The 20,689-nt window shown below is 39.6% G+C and overlaps 1 protein-coding gene and 1 long non-coding RNA gene across 3 annotated transcripts in view; both read left to right on the top strand.

Moving 5' to 3' along the window:
• Positions 1–20,689, top strand: part of maml3 (mastermind like transcriptional coactivator 3) — a 327,808-nt gene that overhangs the window by 89,323 nt on the left and 217,796 nt on the right. The window lies entirely within an intron of this gene.
• Positions 1–20,689, top strand: part of LOC134299129 (uncharacterized) — a 119,107-nt gene that overhangs the window by 55,371 nt on the left and 43,047 nt on the right. The window contains exon 2 of the long non-coding RNA XR_010006273.1: positions 306–20,689. This exon is cut by the window's right edge and continues 32,156 nt beyond it. This is a non-coding gene — a long non-coding RNA (uncharacterized LOC134299129). The remainder of the gene's footprint in view (positions 1–305) is intronic.

Genomic DNA, 20,689 nt, shown 5'->3' with positions numbered 1-20,689 from the left:
CTACAGGTATTTTGGACTTCAACTTCCACAATCCTTAACAGCCTGCCAGCTGTTAGGAATTGTGGGAGTTGAGTCCAAAACACCTGGATGGCCGAAGTTTGTTCATGCCTGCTATATAGCCTTTACTGTGCATTTTTGTCTTCACTGCCAAAAATCCAATCCTAAACACACTTGGATATGCAGGTTGATTCATGCAGGGGGAAATGTACTGTATAAGGTGTCCCTATGATGGAAAACCTATGATGTGCTAATGGTGTGAATTGGTTTCCCTTCAAAATAATCCAGCAGCAATATGTTCTTCACAGGCAGATGTTAGAATTATATGAGATGTTACAGAGACTACTTTGTATCTTTGTTCTTTAGTAGCTGTACAACAATTTTTGGTTGTGTGTGTGTGTGTGTGTGAGCTCATATCCACTAGTCTTCAAACAAAGATAGTTCCTTTCTGCAAGATCACAGCATTATTTCCCCTTATAGCCTGGTAATCAGAGTGGAGACTGGTTTCCAATACCTTTCCCCCCCATGGTTGTTATTCTGTGTTCAAAAGCAAACTGGATCCCATAAAAAACAAACTGATAAAGCAAGCAGACAGGGAAAGGTGGGAAAGCACAGTATTAGTTAGGCAATTCTACAATATTACAAAAACAAAAGAAAAGCTGCACTTTGATACTGAACTCTGAAATTCGAGCAGCTGTTCATTATGACACAGTGATTCAGGAAAGGTTATTATTGCTTAATAAATGTTTTCCTCAACCTCAACTCCATGCATTCTGCAGTTTAATCATTAGGTGAATGTTTCCTATCATTTTGTCTTGATGTTTCCCAGCTGCTGCTGTGCCACTTGAAACACCAGACTTTTACAACAGACAGCTCTTTGGTTAGTAGCCACCAACAAATGGGCCCAGTTCCTTGCAACATTACTATTGTGCTTCTATTTCATGTCACAAAGAGTTATAAAAGATATCCAAGCTAGAGAACTTTTGCAGAAGTCAGTCATGTAGTGTAGTGTAGTGTAGTGTAGTGTAGTAGAAGAGTCTAATGTTGCTATGTACGGTCATGTTGGCCTCAGCATATGACAACCCTATGAATGAGAGACCTCAAAACCACTGGTAAACAACTGGCCTGCCCAGATCTCACAAGCTCAGGGTCATAATCCCTTCATCCATCTGTGGTGCAGTCTTCTTCCTCAACTTTACACGACACATTGTATCAGGATGTGTCTCAACAAATGACAATCTCAGTTTAGTCATCTTCGCTTATTGTGAGAGTTCAGGCTAGATATGTTCCAAAACCTATTGAGTTGTCCATGGTATAGTTAACATTACAAGATTATATTTAATCCTGTAATGTTTACAGTGCCTCTAAAAATCCAGCTTTACCTATCTCTAACCATACCTGTTAGTGTAGATGTGAACAATTTCTTCGTGCCAGGGCGTTGTATTTAACTCTCCAAAGCTGAGGGCTGCATCACAGATTATGATATTAAATAACCAATGCTGAAAACCAGCAGATTCTGTCTTGCCTTCTTTTCCTCAAATTGCTGATGAAATATTAGAGCTCCCTTTGTAGCATAGGACCCTGCAGACTAGTATAATATTATATTTGCTTCCTCTCCAGAAGGGAAGAGAAGTAAAGAAAATTCATTTTGGTTTTCTATATAATCAGAGGCCTGGGAAGAGTTAAAAGGGAGGAAGTAACAGGCAAGAAAAGCATAAGGAGCTAGCTTAGATTTACAAGTAAGATGGCCAAGCTGAGTGAGGCTGTGCCCAGCAAACCTTCTTGTGAACATCATCTCAGGAGGAGCTACAAGGTTACTGATGATAAGGTGACTTGGACGTGTCTCATTCATGGGCTTGTCATAAGTCTGAAGGCAACTTGATAGCAGTTAAAAACAACAAAAGTAGTTTTCTTGTAATCAGAAAGAGGGTCCTTTGTGAGAATAGTGGAGTAGAGAGATAATGAATTGTCATGAGCTTCTGAGTTGTGACTAGAATAAAAAAAATCCAAGCCGAATGTTCAGTTTATAGTCAACTGACTCCTTTGCATTTGTTCTCAGGATCTCACTTGACTCTTTTTTCATTTGATATTTATCTAATCACTGATATTATGTAAGGATATAAATCATGACTTTGTTAGAGATTGTGTGGTAAACAAGAAAATGCCCCCCTCCCTGTCCAAATTTTCCTTTTTGTAACATGGTGAACTTTTATTGTTGTCATCTACTTGAATTATGTGAAACTTCTCTTTTACATTAAGATCTATGCTGCCTTGTACTCTCAAATGCTAGACTCCCAACACATTTAGTAGAAATGTTGCACAAGGATTGACTGCAGATGCCTTCCCAGGGATGTTAAGTTGATGTCACGGGCAAGAGCTTGGATTGAGCTCTCTGGAACCAATGATTTTTAGCCAAATGCCTTAGTAACTTGCGGAGTACTTCTATAAATGGATTTTTTTTAACCTTTTGGCTTTATTTTAATATTTTCCATGTGGAATTCACTATGCACTGAAATCTGTCTATCTCATCTCTTTTCTTCTATGGTATTTATAACGTGCCTATCACCATGGTATCTAAGCACTTTTTAATATATTGCATCTGAACTTCATTGTATGCTTTAAATATAAGAGGGTCTGAATGAGAGCTGGGGTAGAAAAATGAATAATATTTTTAGAGGACCGTAAAAGAAAAATGGGTCTTAAACATTTGATTGGTACATTTTCTTTCTGAATGTTTAGTAATTCCAATTAAGGCTCAATGTGGTCAGATCATATCATTCTTTAAAGTAGGCCCTGTTGATTACCTTGTCCATATCCCACCATCACTTCAGTTATTATTATTCTGACTCATCTTTCTACCCAGGACAGATCATTCAGAACCTCTCTCTGCTAAGACAACTGCACCATAAATAATAACTAGGTGTTCTAAGGTATAACATAGTTACAATGTAGAGATAACTCCATATGAGTTCCAAAAACTTGAACCAAAAATGCTCATCTAAATTCTGTGCAACCCTTTCTTTTTGTTGTGTGGTAGAGCATCTACTTTGGAACCATAGTTTGAGCCAAGAAGAGCTATTCTTAATATTGTCAAGATCCTATGTAATTTAATAAAAGTGTAGATGTGGCAAGGCACGGTAGTAGCTGCTTTGTATTGTCGAAGGCTTTCATGGCCAGAATAACTGGGGTACTCACTCTGTGGTTTCTGGGCAGTATGGCTGTAATCTTCTGACATTTTGCCTGCATCTGTAGCTGGCATCTTCAGAGGATCCTCCTTTCCCTTGTCTAGAGTAGATGGCAGAAAAGAGCTTGATGTGTATTTTGTACCATAACAAATAATTTTCTCTACCATACTCTTAAGCATTATTGTTGAAGTTGCGTCCTGTCCCGTCTTACTGGTCTGATGTATTTTTGTTACTAGTTCTAGTATGATCAGCTATGTTATCTGTCTTTGGTGATCTTTGACTTACACAGAGTTCTGAAGGCAGTGATCAAGGGAAGGAGGACTTTTTTCAGGGTTGGCAAAGCTTGCTCTCGCCTTGTTTTTCCTGGATCCAAAGAACTTCTCTATCAATTGGATTGAGAAAGAAATAGTAAGGTCAACAGGAAATCTTCACTGCTGTATAGTCATTTGATGGAAGGGAGCAGTGCAGACTTTAAATCAGATGGCACATTAACTGAGGGAGATCCTTACATTTGTACACACCCATTTGTTCAGCTCTTGGTTTGTTTCAGTTATCTTGATATTTTTTTCATGTCAGGAGCTACTTGAGAAACTTCAAGTCGCTTCGGGTGTGAGAGAAATGGCTGTCTGCAAGATCGTTGCCCAGGGGACATCCGGATGTTTTACCATCCTGTGGGAGGCTTCTCTCATGTCCACACATGGGAAGCTGGAGCTGATAGATGGAAGCTCACCCCACTCCCCAGAATCAAACTGCTGACCTTTTGGTCAGCAGTCCTGCCGGCACAAGGGTTTAACCCATTGCGCCACCGGGGGCTCCATGTTGATGATCTGTTTGCACACATCAATATATTTTGCAACAATGAGGGAACTGGTTATGCTTGGTGAAACAGATGCTTCCCCTGGTTCTTTAAGTTAATTGTGAGCCTACACTTTTGCATTTTACATACACAGGGCTCTCCCTCCATCACAAACACATTTGTTGAATATGGCCAAACATAAGCTTGGCTGATCAAACAATATGGCATGTCAGTGGGGACAAAATCAGTGTTGCTGCCTTTTTAAGTGAAAATGTACAGATCAATTCCAGTTGTTGTATGGATACTTGAAGTGGATAACCCATGACAGAAATCCGTCAAGTGTCGTCCATTCCAAGCCAGCACCCAGACTGCTGCCTAATTGATGTGCTCCTAATTCTCCTGCTCCTGATGCCAGGAATGAGAAATTCCCAATTTTTGTTTGAAACAGTTTGAAGGTTCTCTGAGTTAGAGGGTCCGTATTAACTTTCCTCCAAGTAGTGGGGTTGTAGTTATGCTACCAGATCTTTACAATAGGTTACATAGGAGTGACTAATAATTATCTCAGGAGAAACATTATGGTAAATAAGCACACAAGCAGTACTACTGTAAATGTATATGTATTGTGTGTGTATGTGCAAACATTACTTACTGGTTTCGAGGCCAAGAGTCTGCTTTGCCATGCTGGCAGTCAAGGCAGGGAAATCCTCTTCTTGCAAGCCAGCATGGACTTTTAAAAGAAAGTCCTATAACTGGAAAACCAGAGGAGAGAGTGGCCCATCTCTATCCCTCTTTTATGAGCCCACTCTATTTCCATGAGACTTGTGTTTTGTTTTTCTACCTCTCAAAGTAGCATGGCATCAAGCAGGCTTAGAGAGAAGAGATGTGCCACGCAGTGGTGGCTGATGTCTCCAGAATCAGTTGAGACTGAATCTGCTCAATGTTCAGTCTGAACTTTAAAAGGCTGCCTAAAATATGCAGCCCTTCTCTCCCAAATGACTTAATCACTTTGAGCAGATCTTTTAAAGATCAGGCTGAAACATGGAGCAGATTCATCAACCTGCTGACCTGGGAGCTATGACTGCTGAAATGATTTATTCTGTCACCAACCTGTTGAAATCTTTGCATAGAGTTGGTGGTCACCATTTCACTACCAGAGGAGTGTTAAATTCAGGGCTAATGGATGTGAAGGCAGGTCTGGATAGGATAACCATTTATGTGAAGTGATCTCCTCCTGCTTGGAGATAGCAGATGAGATACCTCTTCACTCTTTATTCTCCCATAACTGGGTTTTTGGTAATCAATGAGCAGTGTGAATGTTTGATCTCCTATGAGATTCTTTTCATAAAGAACCCACATATATTTCTCCCCACTTCTGTTAGTAAGTTGTTAGGTGGAAAATTGTAAAGGCATCTACTTCTTACAACTGGCTTATAACACTCTCTGTGTGTTATGGATGGGGTTTTCCACTAGCCTCAGTATTCTTCTTGAAGATTGTGGGAATTTTAACAGTGGAAAGGGTAATAATTGGATATTATGCAGCTTCTCTCATCTCGGCAAATTCTGAAGTGCTTTGAACGGTGCTTTGGTACAAAGACCACTAACCTCTAGACAGAGAAAAGAGCAGAGACGAGCATAAGATCATCATCCGTGGTTTTTAAAATATTTAAGGGCATGAAGTGGATCATTCCTCCTAGATTTTTATATAACAGCATAGAATTCCGGAGTATCATATGATCGCCATTAATCACACAGATAGAACTGTCATCTTCGTGGGCTCTGGTAGAATTGCTAAGGTGCCCTCTGCTGAAGATATTGTGGCTAATGTTCTCATTACCACCTAATTGGCTAAAGAGACTTCTCTCACATTGCATTTAGCCTGATTGATAGTTTTCTATCACCTGATGGGTGGAATGGACAGCCAAACCAATTATCACAGCAAAGTGTGCTTTGTACCCAAACACGGCAGGCAGAGACAAAGGACCCTTATCCTTATCATATTATATCTAGTGCCATTGCCAGCTGAGATTTTGTTCAGCTGGTAGAGAGTTGTCTAAAAGGCTTTGTGCCACAGACCCTAAATATCCTGGTTTTCTTTAAAAGATCACAGCCCTCAAAAGACTTCTCTTGGAGGCAGGCATTGCTACATATTTCGCTAGAATTCCTTTAATGGTATTTAAGTGGCACACATTACTTAGTTTATTTAGAGCATCGAAGTAACCAGTTACTAATAGTAAGGTTCTTTGGAAATGATTTCTTCTTTCAATAATGAAGATTGAACTATACTACATTGCTATTGTAACTTAACGAACAATTATATTACTTCTTTTAAGAGGTAACTGCATACATTTTTAAGTTCTCTTTCTAGTTGCAGCGTGTGGTCTTTAAAAGTTATGTTGTAGAGGAGGAGTATCATGTGGTTCAAGTACTGGGTCTTATTGTGTCTTGTGCTGCTTCCTCATTGTCTGTTATACATATCTGAGGACACCTTGAAGTAAATGGGAGGGAAAGTGCGATCAGTGATTTTATAGCCAATATATACATTTGCAAATACAAGGTTTTTTTTACAGTCAGAGCTTCAACGCAACATGAAACATCTAAGTTTTGAGAAGGAACATGAAATACCCTGTAAAACAAAAACACATGCGCATTTATTTTAAAAAGTATTTGAATATTTCTTGCTAATGGAGCCACAATTCAAAAGCAGACCATGCCTTTTGAGCAATAATAATAATAATAATAATAATAATTATTATAATTATAATAATATAATCTTTATTTTTATATCCCGCCCCATCTCCCCGAAGGGACTCGGGGCGGCTCACAACAGGGACAAGCCCGAAGCAATGACACAACATATTTGACCAAAACTTAAAACATTTCAAAGATACACAATGATTACTGTTGCTTTCACAGCAATGTGTTAAGGGTTGTTCTAAGGATTGAACAGTCTAGTGCAGGGGTCCCCAAACTAAGGCCCGGGGGCCGGATGCGGCCCTCCAAGGTCATTTACCTGGCCCCCACCCTCAGTTTTATAATATAATATTTTATATCAGTTTCAATAATATAATATATTGTATATACATATAATATTGATAATAATCTTATGTTATACAATATTATACTAATAGTAATACCATATAATAATATTAATTATATGTTATGTATTACATATTATAAAATAGTATAGTGGTATAGTTCAATATAGTAATATATAATGCTAATATTGTGTTAAGCTAATAATATAATATATTGTATGTACATATAGCTGCTCTGAGTCCCCTTCGGGGTGAGAAGGATGGGATATAAATGTAGTAAATAGATGCAGTAAATAAATAATTAATTTTAGACTTAGGCTCAGCCAAAGTCTGACATGACTTGAAGGCACACAACAGCAACAACAACAATCCTAATTAACTTGACTATCTCATTGGCCAGTAGCAGGCCCACACTTTCCATTGAAATCCTGATAGGTTTATGTTGGTTAAAATTGTTTTCATTTTTAAATATTGTATTGTTCTTTCGTTGTTGTTGTTGTTGCACTACAAAGAAGACATGTGCAGTATGCATAGGAATTTATTTGTATTTTTTTTTCAAATGATAATTCGCCCCCTCAACAGTCTGAAGGATTGTGGACCGGCCCTCGGCTTAAAAAGTTTGGGGACCCCTGGTCTAGTGTGTGGCTGCTTCTACACAGTCACATAATCCAGATTGGAATGTGGATTTTAAAAAATGCAGTTCCACTCTGGAGAGTCTCCATAAACACCCCAGGAACCTTGAAAAACCTGTAGTATCCATAGACCTCCCTTCATACCAGATTGATCCAAAAGAACAACATTAATAGAAAAACGTGCTGCTCGGCAGCAGGCCATCAGATGAGAATCAGCAATGGATTTCATCTTCCAATTCAAAAACAAAAGGGGAAAGTGATTTCTTCTCAGGGAGGGAGAGGGAAAGTGTTTGTTTACTTTTCCAAGAGTACCATATCCAGTTCCTTTATCCATATTTTCCAGAGCTGGCACTGTTTACACAAGTGCTACTCATGTTCTTCCTACATTTCTGCTCTGTAGTGTCCATACACTGATCAGCTGCAGTACATTTTATTGCTGATCTTATACTTTCTCCTAACTTATTTTAACACTTGTTTTCCATGTGGATGTGCATTGTGGATGTGCATAGTGTGCACTAGGGGTGTATGTTTTCTAGCCACCCCCTTTATAATCCACATCATTCTGGATTTTACAGCATGTGTAGATGGGACCTGTGTGTCACAAGTTAGCTGAAGGTTGCTGCCTGTTTTGCCCAGCTGCTTCCCTTCCCTCCCTACCTTCCTTCCTTCCTTCTTTCTTTTTGGACTTACTTTTCTTCTAAAAGAGCTCTGGACATCATACATTCTCCTTCTTTTCCCTCTTGTCCTCATCTGTGAGGCCTCAGAGTCATCTAAGAAACTTCCTGGCTGAGCAAAGATTTGAATATTGATTTTTGCCAACTTTTTCTGACTTTTTAACCACTGCACCATGCTAACTCTCTAGAAGATAAACAAGGTGAAGATAACTTGAATTTGTTACAGTATCTGTTGTATTTGGATTTCCAGAACCCCGCATAGATGCCAAAATTTGTGGACACTCAAGTTCAATTACATACAATATCTAGTAAAATAGAAATGGCAAAATCAAGACTTGCTTTTTGGAATTTTTTACAGGGGAGGGAAATGTTTTCAAACTGTGAATGTTGAAATCTGTGAATGCAGAATCCATGGATATGTAGGGCCAATTGTACTCTCTTTATTGTATGCATATATCCAAATGTACAGAATGGAAAAGCATTAAGATGGCACTAAGCAGAGATCTGAACCATGATCTTATAATCACAGTCTGACACACTTAAGTACTGTATATACCAACTCATAAGAAATTAAGTGTGATAAAGTCATTTGGGTTTGTAATATTCTACTGTTTTTTATATACATTCAAAGTTTTCGATTGATAAAGTATTACTGAGAGGAGATGGAAGCAGGTAGGCAAGCTCTACAGTGTAATTGCACTTCGAGATAAACTAAACAATAGTTTAGATGTGTAACCTGTAGTGGAACCCCCTTTTTAAAAAACTTATAAGCAAGTAAATGGGTGAATGAGATTTAATCCTCCCCCCAATTCATTCATTTTTGTTGCCTTCCCTCTAGTGAGACTAAAAATGACACCCACCGAACCATCCCCAGACAGTGATGGGGAACATAGGCTAATAAGGGGCCCAAAGGGAGATTGAAACCACTTTTACCAGTGTGAAGAGAGTCTTAATCCATGGAATTTGAAGCTCTGTGAGCTCATTGGTATAAAAAAACAGATAAATAAGGGTCATTTTCATGCTGTGTGTTTGTTGCATACTTTGTCCTTTAGCAAATGTGCAAACTGAAGTCCAGGCCCAATGGTTTGTGGTTATACCCAGATACAAAGCGGATCAAAATAGTAAATAAAATCAGTGGCACTGAGAGCACCAAAATGCTGTAGTATTACACAGGCAGGTGACTCAGACAAACCTAGCAAGTCCCATCCCTTAATTTCTTTGCACAATCAGGCTTTGTTTGAAGTTTCAGAGTTCAGTTCAGTTCATGCTCAAGTAATTACACACTGTTCCTTACAGGTTGTTGTGAAAAGGAACAGGACCAAAGCTTTGCCTTTCTACTTCAGTGGGGAAAAAAGTATGGTGTTAAAACTTTACAGTTCTATTATCATTTTAATGAAAGCATTTTCCCTGAATTCCCAGTCATGGCCTGTATTTTATAAAGGCCATTTTATTAAAAGATACTATCTGCAGCACCATAATTTTGCTGGGAAGGGAAGTATGGAAGCAAATCAAAAATTTCATCCCATAAATGTTTTCTTAATTTCCCCCATTTCATTTTTTTCAGAAGCACAATTCTCATCACGCTATGTTTCACAGTGGTAAGAGAAACAAGGATCTCCATTGTATGTGGACATTACCCTCTAATTATCATGTACACTCACCCCTCCCATCAATTTTAATTTTATTAAACTTATTCTTGTCTTTTTTTTTGCTTCTTACAGAGTAGGTGTGGGGAAACTGAGGCTTTGGGGTTCATCCAGCCCTTCTAGGGTCAGTATTGCCTTTTGGGGATCCCTAAAGGGCTATTCACCCTTCCCTAAGACATCATCTTTTAGGGGTTTTTCAATTTTGAATGGGGTTTTTCCATTTGGAAAGGGCCTCTCCTAAAACTTAGTTACAAGGATAGCTAGCAGCTTCCATGTCAAAGGGTGTGTGAATCCTTTCTTCGTGTTAGTCTGAACATTTAAAGGGATTATCCAAGGTTCTGAAGCCTTAGGTTCAGTACCTTGGACAAAGCCTTTGAAATCTGGACTAAAATCAATGGCCCACTGCCATGGAAACTAGAAGGCACCACTGTTAAGTACAGTAAGACATTTTATTTATTTACTTTATTTATTACAACATTTATATCCAGCCCTTCTCACCCCGAGGGGGGACTCAGGGTGGCTTACAATCGAGTATAAAACAGAGTATATAAAAACAATTACAATTCAACAGTAACATTAATTAAAACATCTACAGAAATATACATTCAGAGGCACGTTCCAGTCATAATCCAGGTCTGACAGTTCTTTGTCATGAATTCATTATAGTTAATGCTGCATCTATCTGGTCCCATAACCAAGTTTTCAGTTTTTTACGAAAAGATAAGAAAGAGGGAGCCTGCCTGATCTCCTTAGGGAGGGGGTTGCTATTCTTAGTTTTTGCCTTTTGTCTTACCTATCATGAGCCTGTAGCTTCCCAGAAATCTTTGAAATTGAATTCTTTTTCACTTCCAAGCTACTCAGAATGTGCCAAAACTGCAGCTCCTAGCCTTTCCAAACTTCCCCAAAAAACCAGGAAACAGAAAAGAAATGGCCAGAATATATTGATGTGAACCAATGAGCAACTGCAGGGAAGAGAAATGCTCTTCTGCTCAGTTGCCCACCATAGCATCACAAGAACAAACTTGGCCTTCCTCAAGCCTTGTGTACTCCACTCTCATCTTCTAATATGACTGTGAAGCTTTTGGGTTTCTGTTCTGGGTGAACGATGGCTTTGTAATGTCATCTAAAGGTAATAAACCATGGTGAATCATAACCTATGGTTTTAAAGCTGACTTGTTTCAACAAGCCACCATTCAAAACACAGGATTCAGACTGGATAATGTACAATAATCAACTAACCATCACAAAGGTTTTCATTCCATTTCTTGCATCACATCAAAAAGGATTAGGACAGATGAGCTTGGGATGCTATCCTAGTGCAATAACCATAGTCTGTCATCATCCCCAAATGCAGATTTTACCTTGGAACAGTGAAACATGTCTTCAAACACAAGACTTATAACCCTGTTAACAGTCTGATCTTTGTAATATTAACTCGTAGATCACTCCCATTGATTTCAAGAGAATTTGTTTTTTGGTAAGTCTGGTCACGACTGTAGCCCTAGGTACCTCCCCCCCCCCCCAATAGCAGCTAGTATGATCCCAATGAAGCAGGGCATGCTTTGTGGATCATTCTCCCTGGAGGAATCTACCAGGGATTTCATTTTGGGTGATTAGCCAGCACTTAAGGCCCATCTGTTTCCATATGTCTTTTTCTTTTAAATCACTATGATAGTGAGTGTTTTAACCTATTTTCCATACTATCTTTGAATGTGTTACGATACGATATTCTGTGTGTTTCATAAGGTTTTCTATTTTTACATGTATATCCTTTTGTGATGTGGCTTTTGACTGCTTTGAATATAAATCATGGAAAGGCAGGGTGCCAATAAATCAAAATAAACTAGCAGACAGATAAGAGGGGCCAGTGGGACTAGTCTTTGCTATTTTAGCTACATTTCCCTTCTTGTAACCTGTACCATCAAGACGACTGCAGTCAATACAGATATTGTGGCTGAGAAGATTGAAATTAATTCAGGGCCTCGTATCGTTCTTTGTTATCAAAGGAAACACAGATTCTGTGTTTAAATCCAATTGGTGACAAAGGAAGTAGTTAGATTGATTAATCTGCCTACAATTTACAGAAAATAATAAATTGCCAGCTCGCTTATTACATTTTACAAAGCAAAATATACACAATTGCTTGGCTAATATAAAAAATAGCTTTTCCATCATAATTATAGGTGTCTTCCCATGGTCTTGTTTACAAACATAATTGAAATGATAGATAGATATAGTGCTTATAAATGGTTTAGAATAACTAATATAATAATGGGTGATTTGTTCACTCTCCCTGCCTTTTTTACCCTTGCTTTTTGTATAGGTTCTAATTTCCCCAAAGTATCCTTAAGGACCTGCTAATGTAAAGTTGCCGTGCAGTTTTACCATGCATTTGATTTTAAATCCGGTAAGACTGGCAAATGCAGTCATGACCAAACAACAGAAGTACTCAACTAAAAATATCTATTTCTTTATGGCAGAGGTAGAAAACGTGTGACTCTTAAGGTTTTCATGGTGCAGTTCTCATGAATCCTTCCCAGTTTGCCAGTGATCATGATTCATGGGAGTTGCAATACAATAATATCAGAAAGAGCACCTGGTTTCAGTTTACCTGCTGTTGCAGACAAAGCTTTCCTCCCAATATGCATGCATAGATGTTAGTCATGGTAGTCTGTTTGGGAATAACATTCAGGAATCTTATGTCTTTGTAAAGACTGGAAAATGTATTTCAGTATGTACTTACATGAATTGCAGTGTACTTCTTCAAATGCAAGCCGTTTAGAAAGAGAGCTGAGTTAGTCTGTTTCCATGTAAAAATGAATCTGGTGGTCCCTTGAAGTCTAACCTTTTAAGTCTTAAACATTTAAGGTAGCACAAAACCTTTTCCCTGCGGAAATGAAGTGTAGTTTAGCATTGAAGCTATGCTCTTCTTTCTTTTTACTCATTATTGGTTTATAGCATTTTAACATTTTGTTATTGCTGTGTGCCTTCAATTTGTTTCCAGCTTATGTTGACCTTAAAGCAAACCTATCACAGGGTTTTCTTGGCAAGATTTGTTCAGAAGAGATTTGTTTTTGCCTTCCTTTGAGGCAGATTGTTTGTGGCTAGCCCAGGTCACCTAGTGCATTTTGTGGCAGAGTGGGTGTCCAAATACTGGTTTCCGATGTCATAGTTCAATGCTTAAACCACTAAACAACTCTGCACAATATGGGCTATAATGGGATTTTGGCAATCTTAGTCAATTAAGCATAGGAGGTTAGGCAGTTAAGGGATCTTTTGGTACATTGTGTATACACTTTTAAATGATATGAGTGAAGCAAGAGAACTACTTTCTGCTTATAGTGCCAGAATAGTATAGTGCAGTGGTTCTCAACCTGTGGGTTCCCAGATGTTTTGGCCTTCAACTCACAGATATCCTAACAGTTGGTAAACTGGCTGGTATTTCTGGGAGTTGTAGGCCAAGACTCCTGGGGACCCACAGGTTGAGAACTACTGGTATACTGGTTTGAGTGTTGGATTAGGATTTCAGCAGACCAGGGTACAAATCCCCACTCAACCATGGAAACCCAATCAATGACCTTTGGCAAGTAGGATTCTATCACCCTGAGGGGAAGGCAATGACAAAGCTTCTCTGAAGATATCTTTTTCAAGACATCCTGCTATGAAGTCAGGGTAAAGCAGAGTGAACTTGAAGGCACATAACAAAATTCGAAGGCATATCCCACCCCTTTCAAATAAGAGAGGATATCTCTTCTAAGGTAGCACTTGCCATTATCAAAAGTATAGTGAATCAACTATTGACTGAACTAGTGAGCAGCAGATAGTCACTGGTTGAGTTTGGGCAAGTCACTTATTCTCAGTCTCGTCTACCTCGCAGTTGCTGAATCGATATCTTGGGGAGAATGAAAACCATGTCTCCTATCTCAAACTCTGTGGAGGAAATGTTTTTGTTGTTCTTTATTCATGCAGTCACTTTCAACCCTTCGAGACCTCATGGGCCAATAATGCATGGATTTCCCAGAACAACCTGTTACTTAGTTGTGCTTCCAATTCCCAATAACATTTATAGTCAAACTATAGTTGGCCCTCCACATTTATGGGTTTTGCTTTTGCCAATTATATTAATATGTTTTCTCAGAATGCGGGACGCCTGGCTTGACATCAGTATGCTTTAAAAGGTTCTTGGAGTTCTTGTGGACAAGAAGTTAAACATGAACCAACAATGTGTTGTGATGGCTAAAAAAGCCAATGGGATTTTGGCCTGAATAAATAGGAGTATAGTGTCTAGATCCAGGGAAGTTATGCTTCCCCTATATTCTGCCTTGGTCAGACCACACCTGGAATACTGTGTCCAATTCTGGGCATCACAGTTGAAGGGAGATGTTGACAAGCTTGAATGTGTCCAGAGGAGGGCGACTAAAATGACCACGTGTCTGGAGAACAAGCCCTATGAGGTGTGGCTTAAAGAGTTGGGCAAGTTTAGCCTGCAGAAGAGAAGGTTGAGAGGAGACATGATGGCCATGTATAAATATGTGAGGGAAAGTCATAGGGAGGAGGGAGCAAGCTTGTTTTCTGTTGCCCTGGAGACTAGGATGTGGAACAATGGCTTCAAACTTCAGGAAAGAAGATTCCACCTGAAAATTAGGAAGAACTTCCTCACTGTGAGAGCTGTTCAGCTGTAGAACACTCTGCCCTGGAGTGTGGTGGAGGCTCCTTCTTTGAAGGCTTTTAAGCAGAGACTGGATGGCCATCTGTCGGAGGTGCTTTGAATGCGATTTTCCTGCTTCTTGGATGGCCCACAAGGTCTTTTCCAACTCTATGATTCTTAAGAAATCTCTAGGCCATCCAACATTATTCTATGGTCAACGTCCACTATAGAGTTGTGATAAGGACCTCAAAATTCTGAGACAGAACACTTTGTTCTGTCTAGGCATTTGTTGATCCTACAGCATTATTCAATGGCAGAGGTTTGCACTGGAAGACCTAGAAATCCTAGAGAGGTGCTCTCTCAGATAAAAAAAGTGTTTTTTATTTACCATTTCCCCAATTTTGAGGATGTCCTGTACCCCTACAACCAATGAATATGGATTGTAGTTTAACAGATGGTGCAGCTTAAATGCAGATATACACCTTGGATAGATGCAAACTAGAATTCATATGGGTATAGCTTCTTACACATAAAAATGGTAGTCATGCTGACCCTTTGTTTTATCCTCAAATAGGCAGATGTTAATGTCTTTAGATGTGTACCCATATATGCAGTTCTTGTTTTCAATCACATGGTTTAAGAGCTAGCCTTTTTGGAACATAATGGCAAAGATGTCTTTTTTGTCATGTTATTCTTTCTCATTCTGTTGGAATAGGTGGTAATTGGTTTACTGGACACTGAAATTGAATTCCCAGAAGCAGTTAAAACAAAACTCATTACTGTGTGTATAAGATATGGTATGCTTAAAACCTTGGCAATGCACTCTAATAAACTTTCTGCAGCCTTTTTCTCTCTACATCTAGAGATAACAAAATTTACATTTCATTGCTATATAAGAAATGGGAGGAAAAACACATACCAGTGAATGAGTCTCAAAACCAGGAATCACCTCCTTTGTGTCTGGAAAGGGTTTCATTTATGAGAAACCTGCTAATCACTTCCCTAAAGAATATTATTCACCTCTTATTTTGCTCAGAAATGTTGTGATATATTTTCTGCGCACAGACATTTATTTGGGAAATGTGAGCTTTAAAAGAAAAATGAATGTGAAAATAATTTTAAAATAAATGATGGAGCCATTTCAATAGATTTCAGTGCTTTCTCAAAATCCTTCTCGACATAGACAAAATTTTGTGGCACTTTAAAGACTGACAAGTTGGAGTTGCATCCTTTGTTTCCCCCCAGGATTTATCTGATTTAATATAGCAATTAAGTGGTGGAATGCCAAGCTGTTTTGCATCATCGTCACCATAAAAAGGAAAAGAGTGCAGTGATTTCTGCAGTCATTGTCAGTAGTCTGCCCCTTCTTGTCATTACCATCATGTGCTATCTAGGTCAATTCACCTATCAGTCATGTTATAGCTAAGGAAATATTCAGCAGCATCTATGGAATCTCATTCTGACATTTGAAAGCCATGACAGTCTATTCAAGAATCATAATAGACTAATGAATTGGTTCAAGGGATGGGACTTCACCATTTCCAAAATAGGCAAAGATTGTGTTATGAAAAATATTGAGATTAAAGTACACGTTGGAGTAAATCTTGGGGAATAAGAGGCCGGAGCTCAAACAATCCCATGGCAGATTCTGCGGCTTTGCAGCTGTAACTCTCTAGGCAAATGCCAAAACTGGATTATTCAAATTACATTATATCAATACAAGGGACATTTTTTTTTTTGGTTTATACGGGTGCATGCTTGAGGGATTAGGAATACTACTATTTTGATTCAGTCAGTCCTTTCAGTCCATTGACAGTTCAAATGCACTTATTCCCAAAACAATTCTCCTGACCCAAGAGCTCTTTTGGAAGAACAGTGTAAAGAAGGCCAGACTGTTATAACTCTCCCTTAAGGCCTCAAAAGAACTAGTCCCTCGGGTGGTCAAGGCAATCAGCCAGCAGAAGACACCTGGGAAGAGAACCTACAAGTTCAGCGTCCTTTGAGACAGGAGTTCATGGGCTTTTTACCTTTCCTTTCAACATGAAGAATGTGACCTATAAAGAAGCAGTGAATTTATTCCCTTCTGCACTGTAGAATTAATGCGCTTTCACATCATGTTAACTGCCATGGCTCAATGCCATGGAATCTTGGGATTTATCATTTGGTGAGGCGCTAGCAGAGAAGGCTAAAGTCTTTGGAAAACTACAACTCCCATGATCCCATAGCACTGAGCCATGGCAGTTAAAGTGGTGTCAAATAGTATTCATTCTATAGTGTGGAATAGGAGTTAACAACACAGCCAGTGCTGCTGGAGGAGACAGCTCTAAGAATACTATGGATCCTCTACTCCAGTGGTTCTCATCCTGTGGTTCCCCAGATGTTTTGGCCTTCAACTCCCAGAAATCCTAACAGCTAATAAACTGGCTGTGATTTCTGGGAGTTGTAGGACAAAGCACCCGGGGACCCACAGGTTGAGAACCACTGCCTACTCTCTCTAGAAGCCAAAATGACCAAACTGTAGCTATTATACTTTGGTCATTAGTCATGACATTAGAAAGGTTGATAACACTTGGTAAAGTGGGAGGCAATATAAAAAGAAGACCATATGATGGATGGATGGATGCAATCAGAGAAGCTATATAGCCCTGGTTCAGCAGAACGTGAGCCATGGCTTTTGATGGCAGGGTGTCTTGGAAATCTCACATTCATAGGGTCAACATACATTGAGGTTCACTTGGCAGTAGTCAACAACAAAAACATATCACCAGTTAAAAAAATGAACACACTGAGGGTTTTTTTTTCTGAGCAGATAGCATATCTCTTCTTCAAGACCCTTCTCCATACAACCATGTTCAGGTAGCAAGTGTGTTCCATGTCAAGATTTTGAAAAACAGTGTGTGGTGTTTCTAAATCTAGTAAAATAACATGCTGTGTTTTCTTTGCCCCCTGTTTCCTCTTCCTTTCCTTACAGTAAATAAGACATCTCACAAGGCCTGTGATTTTACACATTGTATACACATTTAATTAAAAAGGGGAGAGGATTTACACCCCAAGTAATAATCAGATGCTTTTTGTTACATCGATTAGACATCATGGAAATTATAGAGCAACACTGCAGAGGGCAGGTCTTACGAAATAACATTTCAGCAATATTTCAATAATATGTGGAGAGTACACAGAGCCACTTAAATCTCAACATACAGAATGGCAGATCTTACACCTCTTTCATGCAAGTTATTTCCACATGGGATGTGTCTCATTAACACAGGAAAGGTCACTGTGTCACTGTCACGACCCAGGCTGCAGAGCACCAATAACCATACACAGAGGCCAGAATCTATCTAATATCTTTATTAAGGAAATATGTAAAGTCAATAAAAATAAGTGCAGAATAAAGTTCAGAAGAAGACCTTTCGGGAAAGGTCAATTATAGTCCAGGAAAACAATGTCCAATATGAAATATTAAGGTCCAAAGTTATAATCCAGTAACCGAAAAACTCACTTTGCCAAGCAAAGTGAGGGGAGAAGACAAGGTCCTTTAGTCCATGAAACTTAGGCAAGGCAAGGAAATAACTTGATTCTTGGATACAAGGCTTAATTCAAGGCAACAAGAACAAGGAGCAAAAACAGGATCCGTGGTAATTACGTGGCGAGGTCCGGGAAGCAAGGCAAGGTCCGTGAAGCAAGGCAGGGTCCTGGGAAGCAAGGCAGGGCTGGAAACGAGAGCAAAGGACTTGGATGCGGGAGTAGCGTAGTCCACACACAACCTACTCCCGAAGCTGACGAATTGACTCCGCAAGATTCCTTCGTGGGCAAAACACCTAAGTAGGGTCTCGTTTTCCCGCCAAAGAGCAGTTCTCTGGGGAACCAGAAACGAAAGCTATTCTCTGAGTCCAGATGCATGACTCCTTAAAGTTTCCCATGGGAAGCAGGCTTAATCAGCTGAATGCTTTGCAGCGATCCTAGCGCTCCTGCGAGACGCCTCCTGAGCGCCCCTCTGTTGTTTACAATAATCATGGCGAGAAAATGGGGGAGATTTCGGCTCAGGGCTTGTTTGACAAACTTCTGGAAGACAAATCTCCTGCAGGTGCAAGGGCTCCATTTCTGGCTGAGAAAGCTCCGATTCTGGCTGAAACGGTGGGAAACCTACGTTTTCCTCTTCATCTGTCACAACAGCGCTAGGAACGGGACTACATGGCCCATGAGTCATCACAGTCACACATAAAGGGCCAACCAGATTAGAGGCCATGTTTGTGTATCACACTAAGTCTAACTTGCACAACTCAAGTGACGCAGCATAAGAAAGCAGTGGGTTGATAAGATAATACTTTACTTTCAGTAGGCTCTTGACCATTCCTGTGCTCCCTTTGAAATCATTAGATGAGCTGGATTGGCATTGGAAACATTTTTCTCATGCACTCATACTCCCCAAAAGTAATATCTTTTCGGAGTTGCTTGCTCCTAAGTGTTTTGAAGAGGCAGAACATTTAAGAATTGCTGCTCTTCCCTTCCCTTCCCGTCGCTTCCCGTCCTGTCCCTCGCCTTCCCTCCCTCTCCCCCTTCCCCCTTCCCTTTTCCCCCTTTCCCCTTCTCCTTCCCTCCTTCTTTGTTCCTGCCTGGATGCTTGGACTTTTTGCTTTTCCCCTGAACGTAGTGTTTCTCTTTTATGTGTTAAAGCAAACTGCTGGTGCTGTTTACTCTGTCTCATATGCTGCTCACTATGAGGGTAGATAGTGATCTTGGAATCTGCTCCCACTTAAATATGGTTCTCAAACAATGTTCTGTTCGACATGTGGTGACTACTCTTGCCCTCCTCCTCACACCTAAGTAACAACTAGAACAGGGAATAATAGTAACTAGGCTATAGCTAGGCTAGTCAACAAAACAAATTAACAGACATAGATAGCAACCAACAATCTTCCACTTACCACCACAACTCTGTCATAATATGTTACAGAATGAAGAGGTGAGAGAAAGAAATGAAGGAGTATGTCATTTCATTGACCTCATGTAATTCTATCTCATAAACACTGTGATTGGAGAGTGCCTGTGATATTCTTGATCCAGATTTCATAATCCAACTTTGTATAAGCAAAGCCTTTTCCTCTATCATGTTGATCCTTTCCCTAGTGTCAGGGTTTTTCACCACTTATTGTATACATCTAGATCTCAGGATTCCTCCAAAGTATTTCAGACTGTGTGTTCCATCCCAGAACTGAATTGGGCCTTTCCATTTCAGTCTGGAACTCATTCGAATCAGTCTGAATCAGTTTAGTTATTCAGGATTCACTCAGATGGGTTATACAACTCTATTACAGGTAAGGAATATAACAAATAGATGTGTCATACAAGTGCATTCATTTGGCTCAGTGTCAACATTTTGACAATCCGCTGGTAGTAAAAACTCTTGCAGATTAGGGTCACCCATCTGTGTGTTCCCCATGACTCTATTCTGACTTCTGTGGTGACTTTCTGACCAGCCGTGAAACACAGCTACTCAGAATTTATCACATGACCCTGGAGCAACACTTTGCCATTCAGGCCATCGTGGAAAATCCATTACGGTCTCTTTTGGAACTTTACTATCATTGCTATTAAGATTGCCAGTGTGGCTTCGATGCTTAGTGAGCTGCGAAACTTGCAGTCAGCCCTGTGCTTTTGATGGTGGCTTCTTTTGAACACACTCTTAGTGACAAATAAAGGTTTGCTCTGCCTAAGTATGAGCACTTGTAGAGTTACTGCTTTGGTGGATCTTAGAACCTTCTGGGCATTCCTACAATCAAAACTGTCAGCAATTTCTACTTGTCTATTTGAATCTATGTTTTTGACACACACACACACACACACGCATACCCCTTCCGGTCTGCTTTATTCTTTCTCTTGTAATTTTTGTTGCCCATAGAATTTTGCTCAATCATAGTCACTGAAAAAGGTCCTGGGAACAGGTATTTCCTTTTGACAGTGATCCAGTAAAAGCTAATAAATAATATATAGAACACAAAAGATAGGTGAAAGGCTGGCAGTGTCGCATTAGCTTCCATGTCGCAGAGTGGAAGATTCACTGAATAGAACAAAT

This window comes from Anolis carolinensis, chromosome 5, assembly GCF_035594765.1.
Source record: "Anolis carolinensis isolate JA03-04 chromosome 5, rAnoCar3.1.pri, whole genome shotgun sequence".
Taxonomy (NCBI): Eukaryota; Metazoa; Chordata; class Lepidosauria; order Squamata; family Dactyloidae; genus Anolis; species Anolis carolinensis.
Note: the sequence above shows the minus strand (reverse complement) of the source record. Positions and strands in the feature narration are given on the sequence as shown.